Source organism: Nestor notabilis, unplaced genomic scaffold (genome assembly GCF_000696875.1).
Source record: "Nestor notabilis isolate BGI_N333 unplaced genomic scaffold, ASM69687v1 scaffold3045, whole genome shotgun sequence".
NCBI lineage: Eukaryota > Metazoa > Chordata > Aves > Psittaciformes > Psittacidae > Nestor > Nestor notabilis.
In genome coordinates, this window is record NW_009928634.1 from 76,452 (window position 1) to 90,600 (window position 14,149).

The following is a 14,149-nucleotide window of genomic DNA, read 5'->3' on the forward strand; positions in this document are numbered from 1 at the left end:
AAAATTTCCATTACTGTACATAGAAAATAATTCAATTCTAGGAAGCTAGCATAACTGACTGTAAGTATTAAGTGCAACATTGGCTGAGTATTGGCATCTGAAAACTTAAGAATATGGACTCAAATGGCAAACACTGCAACTTGGATAAGTATCTTAGCTCTAGGCAGACTGAAATAGATTTCTATGTAGGTATACAATGGCCAAACCCTCCAACAGCAAGAAGAGCAACTCAACAACATGCACAGTGTGTTTTAGAGAGCTACTCACACAGCATGCCTGAAGCTGATGTTATTAACAATGAGTTGCAAATCGTTTCTGTTCAAATCAGACACACATTTAATGTTGGGTCTGAAGACAGCTGGACTTGGAGAAAACTCAAATTGTAATCCAGACTGCTCAGGAAGCTACCACTTTGGTCTCAACTAAACCAAAGAAGGGAGAAGAAACTTGGGTTGTTATAATCTGCACCCACATCAAGAGCTACTGCTCTGACAAGAATTTATGTGGTATAGTAATGCAAACGAATAACACTTTCAGAAGGCTTTAGATGAACGGAGAAAGCTGGTATCTTTTTGATAGTGTTAGCTTCTGATCCTACCTGGTTCGATAAGATACTGCAACACTGCATTGTTTTACCACAAAAGGCCTTTCTTCACCACCTGAAAACCTGAAAGTATCTATTGTTTCTACTAAGGCTCAAGAAAAGAGGCTAGATAAAAGATGCCAGCAGCAAGAGGAAAGATCTAACGAAGCTCAGATCCACATGAAATCAATGTTAACTGACGTGAAAACACCCTTTCAAAAAATCTGCTTGAATATTTACAGAATGACAAGACTAGATAATTTGTAAATTAGTTCTTTTGTTTGGGATGGGTCACTCAGAGTAGCACCAATTTAGATTTTGTTAGGCAGACAAGCAAAGATAAAATGTTTGGGGGTTTTTTCTGCACTAAAAGGGTGTCAGCAAGCATATCTCTGATCTCCAGCAGGCAAATCATTCCAGCAGCTAGCAAATGGGTGCTTACACACAAGTCTCAGCTGCTGAAAGAGACTGGAAAGCCATCAGGGAGTGAGGGATGTTAACCAGCAGTCTAGTCCCCAGCAAGATCAAAGATGGAGCTCTTAAGGAACAAGACTGTTAGTAAATTAATGTCTATTTTATTTTCCTTTTTTAATTACAAAGTCACCTACTATCTTCACTGTATTCTAAGAAATAGAAGAGACCTACACCTTTTGCTACAATACTTACAATTTACAAATAAATGCCAGACTCCTAGCCAGTATCTCTTCCTCACTAGAAGTAACCCAGAAAGGCCTTGAACCAGGGCTACCCATTTGGATCACAAACATGCCAATGTTAGAGTGTGATGAAAAAGACATTGCCACCCTGACACAAGCAAACACCAGTATTTCTCAGGCCACGTGGCACAGTACAAAACTTTAAGAGGTCTTTAAAAGCAAAGTTTCTCAAATTAGGCAAAAAACCTTTCCTTTTTACAAGGATTAAAAAAAGACTGGCTGGTATTTTCTGATATTTTCTGATTATGACTGCAAAATAAAAGGAATGTGGAAATAAGCAGTTATTATGAAGCAATCCGTCCACAACTTTTCTTTCTCGTTTTGTCACTGAAGGTTACAGATGTTCTAATTATGCAAAAATTAGCTATTTTGGATTTCAGACAATGTAATTTCAGTGATCTTGCTTTGTTACTTTTACTGAGAGTTATTTAAAGCTCGATGCAATGGTGTGGCATAACTTTCACTGCTTACAAAGCAAACTGGACAGAGTGCTAAGGACAAAAAGTACTACAAGTGCTGTATAAGTGTTTTCACATGCAATGAAGACGAAATCAAACCACACACCCACAGCTGTTTTTAAAGCCAGAATATGAATGTAAGTATGTAGAGTAATACCCTCTCAGGAAAGAAAAAAAACAACTTTTGGCTAACATAAGCAATTTGAAAGAGGGTAACAAATCCCTTTTTATTTTCTTTAAGTCTGTGTGCTACTGCATTACAGTTCATGTAAGTACCTTTAAAAGCAAGTGAGCAGCATGAAGGAATACAGTAGCAGATTTGGATTATTCTACAGATGGCTGGAGTACAATGCAGTACTCAGGGTGGCTGCAATGGTTTCAGTGAATATCAATATGAAGATGATACTTTTCATGGTTTTCTCTCAAAGCAAATCCATTTAGCTCCAAATTAATTACATTTTTTCTTTTTCAAGCCAGCACTGTGTGATGTAAAACTAAAATAGTAAAGCAAGGAATAAAAATGACATTTTATGGTGTAAGCTCTTCATAAAGATAGACACGAAGTAAGTATTTTAACTATGCTTGTCTTCCAATCTTTTACTTAACATGCATGTTCTTCAAAGGGAAAAATGGAAAAATAAGGTGTTACAGGTCAGTTTGCCCCTATGAACCACTTTATAAACTGATGTTTAAACCTGTGTTTAAGATACTGACTTCTTAAAGAATAAAAACTGAAAGCTTATGATTTGTTTAATGTCTTGTCTACAATGATTTAACACACGTTGAAAGTGTGACATATGGGTTAGTCACTGATATTTAGATTTACTATCTAAGAAGTTACGAAACTTTTATAATAACCTGTTCCCAGATTTTTCTTACATCTCCTTTTACATATGGAGAGAATGCTGAGAATATATTTTCTAACAATCAAAGATTTCAAATTTAAAAGCAAAGTAAATACAGAAAATGGTTTAAAACTTTTTCTCTTGAAATAGTATTTAAATACTACTTTGGAAAGAAATTTAACACAAATTTTATTCTCCTTTTAGTCACAAGAAGGTTTGCAACATGCATATTGCTCCCCACAACATTCTTTCCTCTAAACTGGAGGTACAGATTTGATGATGGACTGATAGGTGGATAAAGAATTGGTTGAATGGCAGCAGCCAAAGACTTGCAATCAATGGTTCAATGTTCAAGTGGAAACCAGTAACGAGTGGTGTCCCTCAAGGGTCCACACTAGGGTAAGTACTGTTTAATATTTTCACTATTGTCTTCAATATCGACACAGTTAGTGGGACTGAGTGCACACTCAGCAAGTTTGTGGATTACACCAAGTTGAGTGATGAGGCTGGTATACTTGCAGGAAGGGATGCCATCCAAAGAGAACTTGATAGGCTTGAGAGATGGGCCAGTGGGAACCTCATGAAGTTCAGCAAGGCCAAGTGCAAGGTCCTGCACACTGGGGGCAATCCCAAGCACAAACACAGGCTGGGCACAGACGGGATTGAGAGCAGCCCTGAGGAGATAGACTTGGGGTGCTGGTTGATGAGAAACTGAACATAAGCCGGCTACAGTGTGTGCTTGCAGCCCAGAAACCAACTGTGTGCTGGGCTGCATCAAGAGAAGTGTGACCATCAGGTCAAGGTAGGTGACTCTCTCCCTCTGCTCCACTCTCATGAGACCCCACCTGCAGTCCTGCATTCAGCTCTGGGGCCCCTAACACAAGAATGATGTGGACCTATTGGAGCAAACCCAGAGGAAGCCACATAGATGCTCCGGGGGTTGGAGCATGTCTCCTATGAAGACAGGCTGAGAAAGCTGGGCTTGTTCAGCCTGGAGAAGGCTCCAGGGAGAACTTAAGGTAGCCTTCCAGTACTTAAAGTTGGTCTACAGGGAAGCTGGAAAGTGACTCTGTACAAAGGTCTATAGTGGTAGGACAAGGTGCAATGGTTTTAAACTAAAAGATGGGAGATTTAGACTGTATGTGAAGAAATACTTCACTATGAGGGTGGTGAGCCACAAGCACAGGGTGCCCAGAGAAGCTGTGGCTGCCCCATCCCTGGCAGTGCTCAAGGCCAACTTGGACGGGGCTTTGAGCAACCTGGTCTAGTGGAAGGGGTCTCTGCCTATGGCAGGGGGTCGGAACTAGATGAGCTTTAAGGTTCCTTCCAACCCAAAGCATAATTCTGTAATGATTCAAAGATAACATGCCTTTTTAAGATGGAACATTATTTTACAGATAAAAATACATTTAAATACGTGTATTAAAATATTCAGCCAAATTAGAATGATGTCATTTAATACTGAAATATCTTGGGTTTAATACTGACATTCAAAATATTAAATTCCAAAACAGCTAGAATTTCTCTTCTTAAGACTTAAGTAAATAAACAATGAAGAATGATATTCAGGTATGGTAAGTTAAAAAAAAGTGATTTCTAACATGACATAATGACACATACAGTGTTACACAGGTAAGTGCAGTTTTTACATACACTGGGGAGTTTAGCTTAAAAAACAAAAGAAAAATGTGATGGTGAAGAGTACTACCAGGAAACTATTACTAGCTGTTTCCACACTGGCTAAACGCGGACCGTTAAGTCTGCCTTTCCTTTATACAACAAAAATGTCTCAGGGAAAACTTACCTACCTTGAAGCCACTGTACATTCACCCATATTCTGGGTTGTTAGAGGCCTTTAGGGTATGACTATCTATGTACAGTAAATTGCTTTGCCTTTAATCTTCCTGATTCACGTATTCTTCTATCTAGAGCACTTCTGGGTTTTTGCTCTTTTTTTCCTAAGAAAAATGAGGAAGTAATGGGGACTGAACTATCTAAAGTTTGAACTAAGCATACATCAGAGACAAAATGGAGACTCTTGACTTAATATTTTCTCCTGTTTAGTACCAAGGCAGTGCTCTAGGTGCATTCAATGTGTAAAACTGCAGTGACCAGTAGGAAAATGAACTGGGAAAACAGATAGTTGACAGATGAACTGATGAACCAGCAACAAACCCTGATTAACCTGGTCAGGTACTCATCTTGACAGCAGCCCTATGAAAAAGCACATGAGGAGTATCTGGTGAGTGACAGAACTAAGAGTTGAACACACACAAAATGGAGATGCCATTAGATTCCAGGCCTGAGAAAAGTTCTGTGACTGCTGAGAAGAGAGTAATTCCACAGCCCTAAACACAAGAACGAATTACCAAAATTGCAAACCAGTCGCGTTAATGAGAACAAATAGTCCTATACACCTGGGACCATTATTTTCAAAGGATTAAAGCACTATTGTGTAGGAGAATCAATTCTATTTGGATGGGTTTGTTTATCTTGGCAATAAACAGATTAACTTGTCTGCAACCAGAAACCAGCCAGAACCCTGGTGGTAAGACAAAGGCAGTGTGAGATCAGAGGGGGTCTAAGGAATATGTAGGTCAAACAGCTACAGTTTGACAGTTGGCAATCCATTGGCATTGGTTTTGCTAAAGCTGAAGCCCACAGAAATATTAAAATCTGGAATGTTAATACACAGCCTGTGCCTGCAAGAGTAAGGACCAACTGAATAAACTGCATCTCTGTATCAGCAAGAACTTTCATAAACACACAATGTGAGTTTTCGTATCTGAACTGAAATGTTTCTTGAATTGTTCATGTTTTCTGTCTGTTGGAAGTACTGAAATGTGAAAGGGAACACCTGGGAGGCCAAAAGCTCTATTCTATTCAACAACTGTACTTGGTACAACAATGAAAGAAAGCTTTAGGATACTAAAGATGCAGAAAGACTTCCTTTTGTCTCTGGGAACTAAAACCTCACAAGGCTTCACTGAGAGACTGCATCCAGTCCTGCATACCCTCAGAACAGGGGGAGTTCAGCATCATTGGGATTGTTATCATCTGGATGCCCCACATGTGAAGACATACTAGAAGTTGGTTTGCTTAGCTTGAAACAGGGTTACAAGTGGCAGATCTAACTGCAGTGTTATCTGCAACAGTTTCAGCATTAAATTGTACCTCTGTGACAGGTGATTTCAGTTTATGTTACTAAAGATTACAGATCTTATCTGCTTAGAAAACCCACCTCTTAACAAAGAATAATAACCATGCCCTAGCTGAAGAGCTGATAAGGAATACAGTTTCAATTCATCCATGAGGATTTCACTTCTCTGAGTATTTTTTGCCAGGAGTTGACTCAAATGAAATCTCTAGAAGATGGCAATCATACCTTTTAGATGGCCACTGTTCTTCACTACTAGAAGATGAGGAACTGGATGCACAAGTAATTTCAATAGATACTGGCTAATCAGTAGAGACAGTAGCCAGAATAATTATGTAGGTAGGTTGGTAGTAGGGCACTGAAATTCACAAGTGACAAGGCTGTCAAATGGTCAATCTTGAGATCCAAACTTCGGTGGCTTTCTGCTTGTCTATCACCACCAGTCTGTAAGTGCTGCAACTGGAGTCCGATTTATGATTTTTAAACAATGCAAAAGTACTCCAGACCAATCTCCAATAGCTCTGAAACTTCAGAGTATGAAAAAAACCAATATGCTCCTATTAGACAGTTCTGCTTCTAGACTCTACCATTCAGAGCATCACTTAGCCACAGAGATCTTGGTGTAGAATCAAAATGCTACGCTCAGACAATACAAGATGCTAAATTCACTTCAACTGTTAAAATGTGTTTAATAGAAAGTCAATAGTTTAATTTTGCATTAATGGTTGCATAATCCGTTTCTCCGAGTAAAGAGAGCATAAACGTGCCATGCTGGCACAAACTCTGTATTAGTTGCATATATTCTAGTCCATGTGACAGAATGGCAATCATGTACCAAACATCACAATTCTTATGTGAGCAATCTGGTAGTGCAGAGATACAGAGAGTATTAGTGATGGTGAAATCATGCCTAGGCTCCATGGCATAAACTTAACTGTGAAACCATGGCATTAGACTTCATTTCTTTTCCTCATACTGACTAGCTGTGAATTGAACTGAAAATGCTATTTACAGGCTAGTATGTGGAAACATTTCCAAGCAAACGAGACTGGAAAGGTGAAGATAAATATTAAAACAGGGTTAGAAATCACCTTGCTGAAAACTTTAACCCAAAAGCTCCCTAGCACATTTCACTACTGTGAAGCCACAAGGAATCTGATAGGGTATTACTGAGATTATAATAATAATGGTAACTAGAAAATGCTGCATTTTCTACATTTCTGTTTAATGCAGCATAGCATCATGTCCTTAGTAGTTGCATTTTCCTGTATAATGCATTTTGCTAAGACTGCGTTTACAGAAACAAGACATATCAAACACTAACAAAGATCTACATTCAAAACCTACACAAAATAATGGAATTTTAAGACAATTTACGTTTGTTACTCCATAAAATCCCAGCATCCCACTGCTTCAAGCTGCTGACTAGAGAAAGCACCTAAATTCTCTCCACTTAAATGACTACAATTGAAAGTACAAAATAATGCAAGAATTTTAAAACAAAATATAGTTTTGTCACAAATCCTGGTTTCCACCCTGACCAACGTAGTTTAAACATTCAGTGGTGTCACAGCCTAGAAAATATGTGGTATCAGCTATGACTGAGGATTATAAAGTAATTAGCTCACACAGATCAATCCAGAAATCAACGCTGATCTTGTAAAGGCTAACCTTAGGATCAAGAGCCTGCAACAGCAGCTGCTGTCCAGTCCTGCCATCGCTCTGTGTTCTAGGAGCCAGACGGGAAAATTAGTCCTTCTTTCACCATCCGTGTAACTCCCAACTAGGTGATACCTGAGCTTTGATAACAACCTGTCCCCATATTTTTAAACTACTGTGCTGGCAGCTGTGTGAAATGAGGTAGGGGGTCTCAGTCATAAACCCACAACATGCAGAAAAAAAGCAAGTGGAGTTGACATATTTTATTGATCTGAACACTCAATCAGTGAGAAAGAGATAGCCATGACAGTCCTGGTACACAAAGCAAAGGCTGTTCTTGCGTATCATGTTGAAGAGCAGGGCATGAAGAGAAGTGCAGTATTGTTACATATTAGGAACACCAGAACTGCAAAATAACAAAGTATAACATAGGAAAGGTGGAAAGGAGACCTTTCTTATATCAAGAAAAGCTTATTGTTTTCCTTACTGCAAGTGACTGCCAACGGCAGATACCACCAGCAGATTTTCCCTACTGTTAAAAAGGAATTTTGATGGATTATAGTGACAGACCAATATAAAGTCAATGTGTTAAAAAAATATACCTACAGTCAAAAAAAGATTTGACCAGAGTGGTTCACTAGTGCCATAAAAAGAAAAATACGGGATTTTTAAAAAAGTTAAACACATGCTATTTTCTGCAGTGACAAAAAATTTCTGCTCCATCAGTGCAGTAATTTATTTAATGCCTTTATCTACATAAACAAATTTTAAGAATCTGTAGATCTCTCAATCAACTTTATGTTAAAGCTTCAAATTATGGCTAGTATTTTTGGCAGTATAGCCACTTTTCAGTGAACTGCAGTGAATGCTTTATTAGCTAAGCTTTTTTGTAGCTGCTTTCCAGTGAACTGCAGTGAACATATTACTATTTGGGATTTTTAATTTCTTTCTTTTTTGTTTCCCTATCAGAGATCCTATTAATTGATATATCAGAAACGGTTCCTTCCACACTACCGTAATGTAGAAAATCTAATCTCAAAGGAAAAAAGTTGCCCTCAAACCTGTGGGTAAATACTAGATGCATATACGCAGCATTCATTGTTTAAAATGTAGTATTCTGTCCTTTTGAACATTTTTTTTCATAATTCAAGCTCTTTCGAATAATAGGGAGGAAAAAGGCGGTAAGAATTACTGGAATAAGTAAAACTATTTTAGAGAATTTTCTTTTAACAACAATGAAAGATGCTCATGGGCATATAGGCTTTATGTAAATGCTTAGCACAAAAGATTTTTATTACAGTTAAGATATATTTCAGTGGACAAAAAGTAAGAATGGAACAGAGGAAAAGTAAAAGTTTTTAATGTACAAACTGAATCCTACATCAGTGTAGATTAAAAGAGCTACAGTGATAAATGAAAGTCTATGAAAATACATATATTTGAGCTTCCCAGCATCCCTGAGAATTTTCCCAGTATATGCTACCTTTGCTCGCAGGTTTGTGTGTCATCTACAGCACAGCATGAGATGAGATTGGCTATACAGCCTAATGCTTTCTTGATACGTTTACCTAGCCACAGCTCCAATGTTCACCTCTCCCTTTCTCTGAAAGATGAAATAGCTTGCAAACGCTTCCGCTGACTTCATTTTCCCCTTGATCCCCAGCACTAAAAGCTGGAGTTTTAAAAGCGGCACTTCTGAAAAAGCTTAGGAGACTGTAAGAGTGGTAACTTGCCTCATACATAATTTCGTAGTGGCAATTTATATTTTTTTATTAGGCGTAAAGTGCAGATTTGTATAACTGAGTGGCAAATTCAGTTCCCTCATGCTGCAGCGAAGAGCAGTAACAGCTTGACTCTTGAGATATTTTTATTTATTTTTCAATCCAAGCTTGGACATGTTTTGCATGAAAGATGATCTGAATTTGAATTTCTACACTACCTAAGTTCTACTTTCACACTCCAATAGAAAATTTACAAATCACACAAAGTAACGTTTTCTTGTGGCCCTCTATATATAGTTCTAAAAAAAAAAAAATGCCTACAATACAAAAACCATTCTATCAGAGAATTAAAACTCTGAAATCTCATTTGAAAATCACTTGCTTTTCAAAAAAATCCAATTAATTAACAAGCAGATTTTAGGCAAATCTATCTGTCCATTACAAAAGACAATTAATATCTTTGCCCAGAATATTAAATCTTACATGGCCACAGACATTCTGACACTTAATTCAATACTGTACCATCTTGCTAGAGGGAAAATGTAGAATAGGTCTTTTGTAAACTCTATTAAAAATGTATGAGACTTTTTATTTTGTAAAATTTAATTTTTTAATCCATAACCCTTAAATGTCATGCACATTAAAAACCAACATGCATTCTAAACAAAACAGGTCAGAACCAGGCAGCATATATTAATAATAACGGGGCAATTAACATGGAATCAGAATGCTAGTCTTAACATGAATAGGTCACACCAGTACAGTGAACTGACTGACAATATGCAAACCTTTAGTCCCAGGCTACTTTTCTGGCAATTGTGATGCATGTACTTTATGCCGCCATAAGAAAACAAGCAAGTGTCACTATTTTTAAAACATACCTGTATTTGGTTTTGCCCAAGAAGAGTAAGAATTGGTAGACAACAGAAAAATAAACTAAATGGGGGAAAAAAATATTATTAAGGAGACCTAAGACACAAAATGCAATTTTTTTTTCCCCGTGTTCCAAGTATCTTCACAAGAGACTTTAAAGTGCCATTGCACTATCCAGTATAGCCATGGAAATCAGAGATACAGCCTTCGAGAAATAAGCTGGTTTTGTTTCAATACTACAAAAAACAAATTATTTGGAAAACACAGGCATATTTAATGCTGGACTCCAACCCTAATCCACGGAGATCCCAAAGCCACAGTCATAATCCCTTTAAAACTTCTTAAACTTGAAAGCACCTCAATACTCCAGAAAGAAGCACCCTTCATCGCACTCCGCTACCCATAACTTCAACTCCATTTATACTCCATCAATTTCAATCAGTAACCTCTCTTCATACTTTCTCTTCTCCCTTCATCTGTACTTCAAATACTTTGGGATTGTTGCCAAAGGTTCCTGAAACTGCCTCTTGAAAGAGGGTGCCTGGCCTTCAGAAGTCACCAACTATTAATTAATTTTTAACAAATCTAACTACAGCATGGAAAGAACCCTTGCATGCAAGCCAGTTTAACTGACAAAATAAGCATGGAAATACACTCCTTGACATTACAATTTTTGTTTAGCGTTAAAGTAATGATCCAACTGGCCCTTCAGTTTAATTCTTCCACAAAATACAAAACCTAGCAAGTCACATGACAGATCAAAGAGCAGTAATTATTAAACAAGTATCTGGAAAGAAAATGATAATGAAAATGAGTAGGCAAAGCTTCCCTTCTTCCCTTAAAGATAATTAGCTTTCCAGCTAAAAAAAATCCCCAACTACCTAATATTCAGGTTTCTTCTGTTTCATTGTGAACACCCTGAGATCGACACCTTTACAGGTAATGGTGCATGTGCATTCCCACCAGACTCCAGCTGGACTTCCTGAGCCTCATGTGGGTTTATCTGTCTAATAACCTTCAACAGTCCTGTATTCACAAGCTTGTCCCATCTCCCCTTAAGCCCACGAAAAATGTTTGCACCCACATTTTTGGGCAAGGCTTTCCAAAGGACTATTACTTTTTTACATGAATGTATCAACACTCAGCTTCAATTAAAAAACCCCACATCCTGACATAGAATCATAGAATCATAGAATAGTCAGGGTTGGAAAGGACCTTAAGATCATCTAGTTCCAACCCCCCTGCCATGAGCAGGGACACCACACACTAAACTATGTCACCCAAGGCTCTGTCCAACCTGGCCGACCTATCAGCTCCCTTTATAAAGTTAGTATGACTCAATGACAGTCGTACTGCTAACCTCAATAAACGCCTTTCCTCCATCTATTAATTGTCATGCTATTGTCAATTTGAGGGGAAAATACTAAGATGCTACTTAAAGGTTATACTACATTTTATCCACTCAGTTTTAGAAAGATGTATTTTAAAATGGAGTAGGAAGGGATTTGCTTTAATTCCCGATGCATCTTACCCATTACTTCAGTTTTTCTCCACCTTTAGTACAGCTTCTCTTGACTGAAGAGTTCTTTCTACACATAGAACTCACAATTTGGGAGTCTTTGAGTTCCTTTCAGAAAACAGAAGATTCTTAACTCTAGGAACAGTCAAAATAGGACTTCAGAATGGAAATGAACTTTAGAAAAGCATGATTTCCTGCTTTTTAGATGTAATCAATATACAATTATCAAAAAGTAAGAAACACATGCTGATTCTGGACAAAAAGTATTTTGGAGATTGATAATGAAAGAGAATTACTGCTCACCATCAACCACCCTGCAAACATCCATTCTTTCTTGATTACTTTTTTCAGCAGCTGGATAATTCCTTTAATTTTGCATTCCCATTCATAAAGCTGACCCCCCCCCCTTTTTTTTTTTTAGAAAAAGGTTGTTGTCCCTTAGAAATTTCAGAACATTTTTTATGTAAACACAAAATACAATAACATTCAACTACAGTTTCTTCAGACTAAGTTTATATTACTTTTTTTACACTTACATTTTCCAAATGTAAGAACCCAACGATTCCTTTTCCTATCAAATAATACATAATAATAAATATGTTAACTACTAATAGACTTATTACTTCTTAGACTCATAGAATGGTTTGGATTGGAAGGGACCTTAAAGCTCATCTAGTTCCAACCCCCTGCCACAGGTAGGGACACCTTCCACTAGACCAGGTTGCTCAAAGCCCCATCCAGCCTGGCCTTGAACACTGCCAGGGATGGGGTAGCCACAACTGTGGGGCAATATCACTCCAACTAACACCACTCCAACAAACACTAAACTATTTTAATACAGGCATATACTTGACTTATGTCTACCGCATTTTTATAGAAATAAACAGTAGGCAAGACTTCTATTCTCCCAGTATGGAAAAAAAAAAAAACCAACAAAAACACGACAAAAAAACAAAGACAAGAACACTATAAAACCATAATTTGCTATAATGACTTGATGAATCTTGAGTCATGAAATAAAACCCATTCTTTAAGTACAATGTTCTGCAGGAAATCATACTGAGTGTGGCAGCAGAGAAAAAACATAAAAAAGGAAAAAAGTCTACGAGATACATATTCTACATCTAGGGAAATATTTAAAGATATCAAAAGTGATTTTCTTTCCCTGAGTATCTGTCACAGCATTTTCAGAAACACTATCTATACTTATGCAATTGCTAATATTAGCATAACAGTTCTCTAAATTTATTCCGGCTCATGCCTGTTACGCTTATAAAATTCAACACAACAGCAGCACAGTCCTGGTTGAAGATCTTCCTGTGTCTCCTCAGATGCTTATGCAACAACCTCAAACATAGGCTGCAGAGACAATCTTTGCTCTTCATTTAGTAAACTTTTATTCGTTGACAGTTCTGGTTTTTTCTTTTTGTCTCTGCAGTAATGAAGAAAACAAAGAACCTGCTGAATGTACATACTGCCTTAGTCCCTGTGTACAGAAGCAGTTCAGTATTTGGTAACTCTGCAAATTTACTGCCATTTGTGTAATACAAAACAGCTCAACGTTTGGACAGCTTATGATTTCATAGTGCATCTGCAGTGTTCATGCATAATACATATTTTTCTGAGATTCATCCAAATAAAAGGGACTGAACAAACAGCAATCTGTGATGATGACATGGATGTCATCTAAGTTGGAAAATTTAGTGCTCCCTTAAAAGCAAAATAAGTGATTTTACGACTGCATTGAATAGCACTTCAGGATTATATTGCAATAGCTAGTTTCAACATTTAAGAAGGCCAACCCTTTGCAAATCTAGTGCCCATATATGCTGAAAAATACTATATGTAGTCTTCTAAATCATTAAGCATGAAGCTGTGCAAGGCACCTAGAAAAAGAAAGGTAATACAGATCTTAAGGAGTATTGAACATTTTTATTTAATACTACATCACTGGTGTAATCCTACACCACTACAACTTGCATTCTGTACAGACCAAATGTAAAAACGAGTGACAGGTATAAAGGCAGGGAGAAATCTGAGGTAATTAATCATTGAGATGCTTGAAGATGGTTTACATCAGCCGTCCAAATTCTTTTACACTGCAGGATTCTGTTATTTTCTTACAGAGCATAAATACGACAGTTTAAATACTACTGCAAGACAAAGCTTTAAGGGTAAAAGAATACTGGAATGAAAACAAATGGACCCAAATTATCCAAATACTCGGCTTAAATTCAAATGACAGTTCTTAAACACTACGGTAGAAAAGTCTGGAAGGGTATTCCCACCAAAGTAATCGGGCCAAAAGTCTGAACTAATTTTATATTGAACATCACAGAATTTATGAAGGAGCTATATGACATAGCAATCTAATGAAATCAAGGAAATAGTAGCACAGGCTATCACTTTTAGTTCCAGATTCTTAAATTCTTTTCCTAAGAATGAGGCACCCAAAACTGGAAATCACCTCTGAGCACTGTTATCACTGGATAAAACAGAACGAAGCAACTTGCAGAAGTATTAGAGAGTATCAGTTTCTCAAAGCACACTAAATACTAACCTACATTAAAAATAAGCAAAAAAAACCCCGTTGTATGTTAACAGCTAAAGTCAGCTAG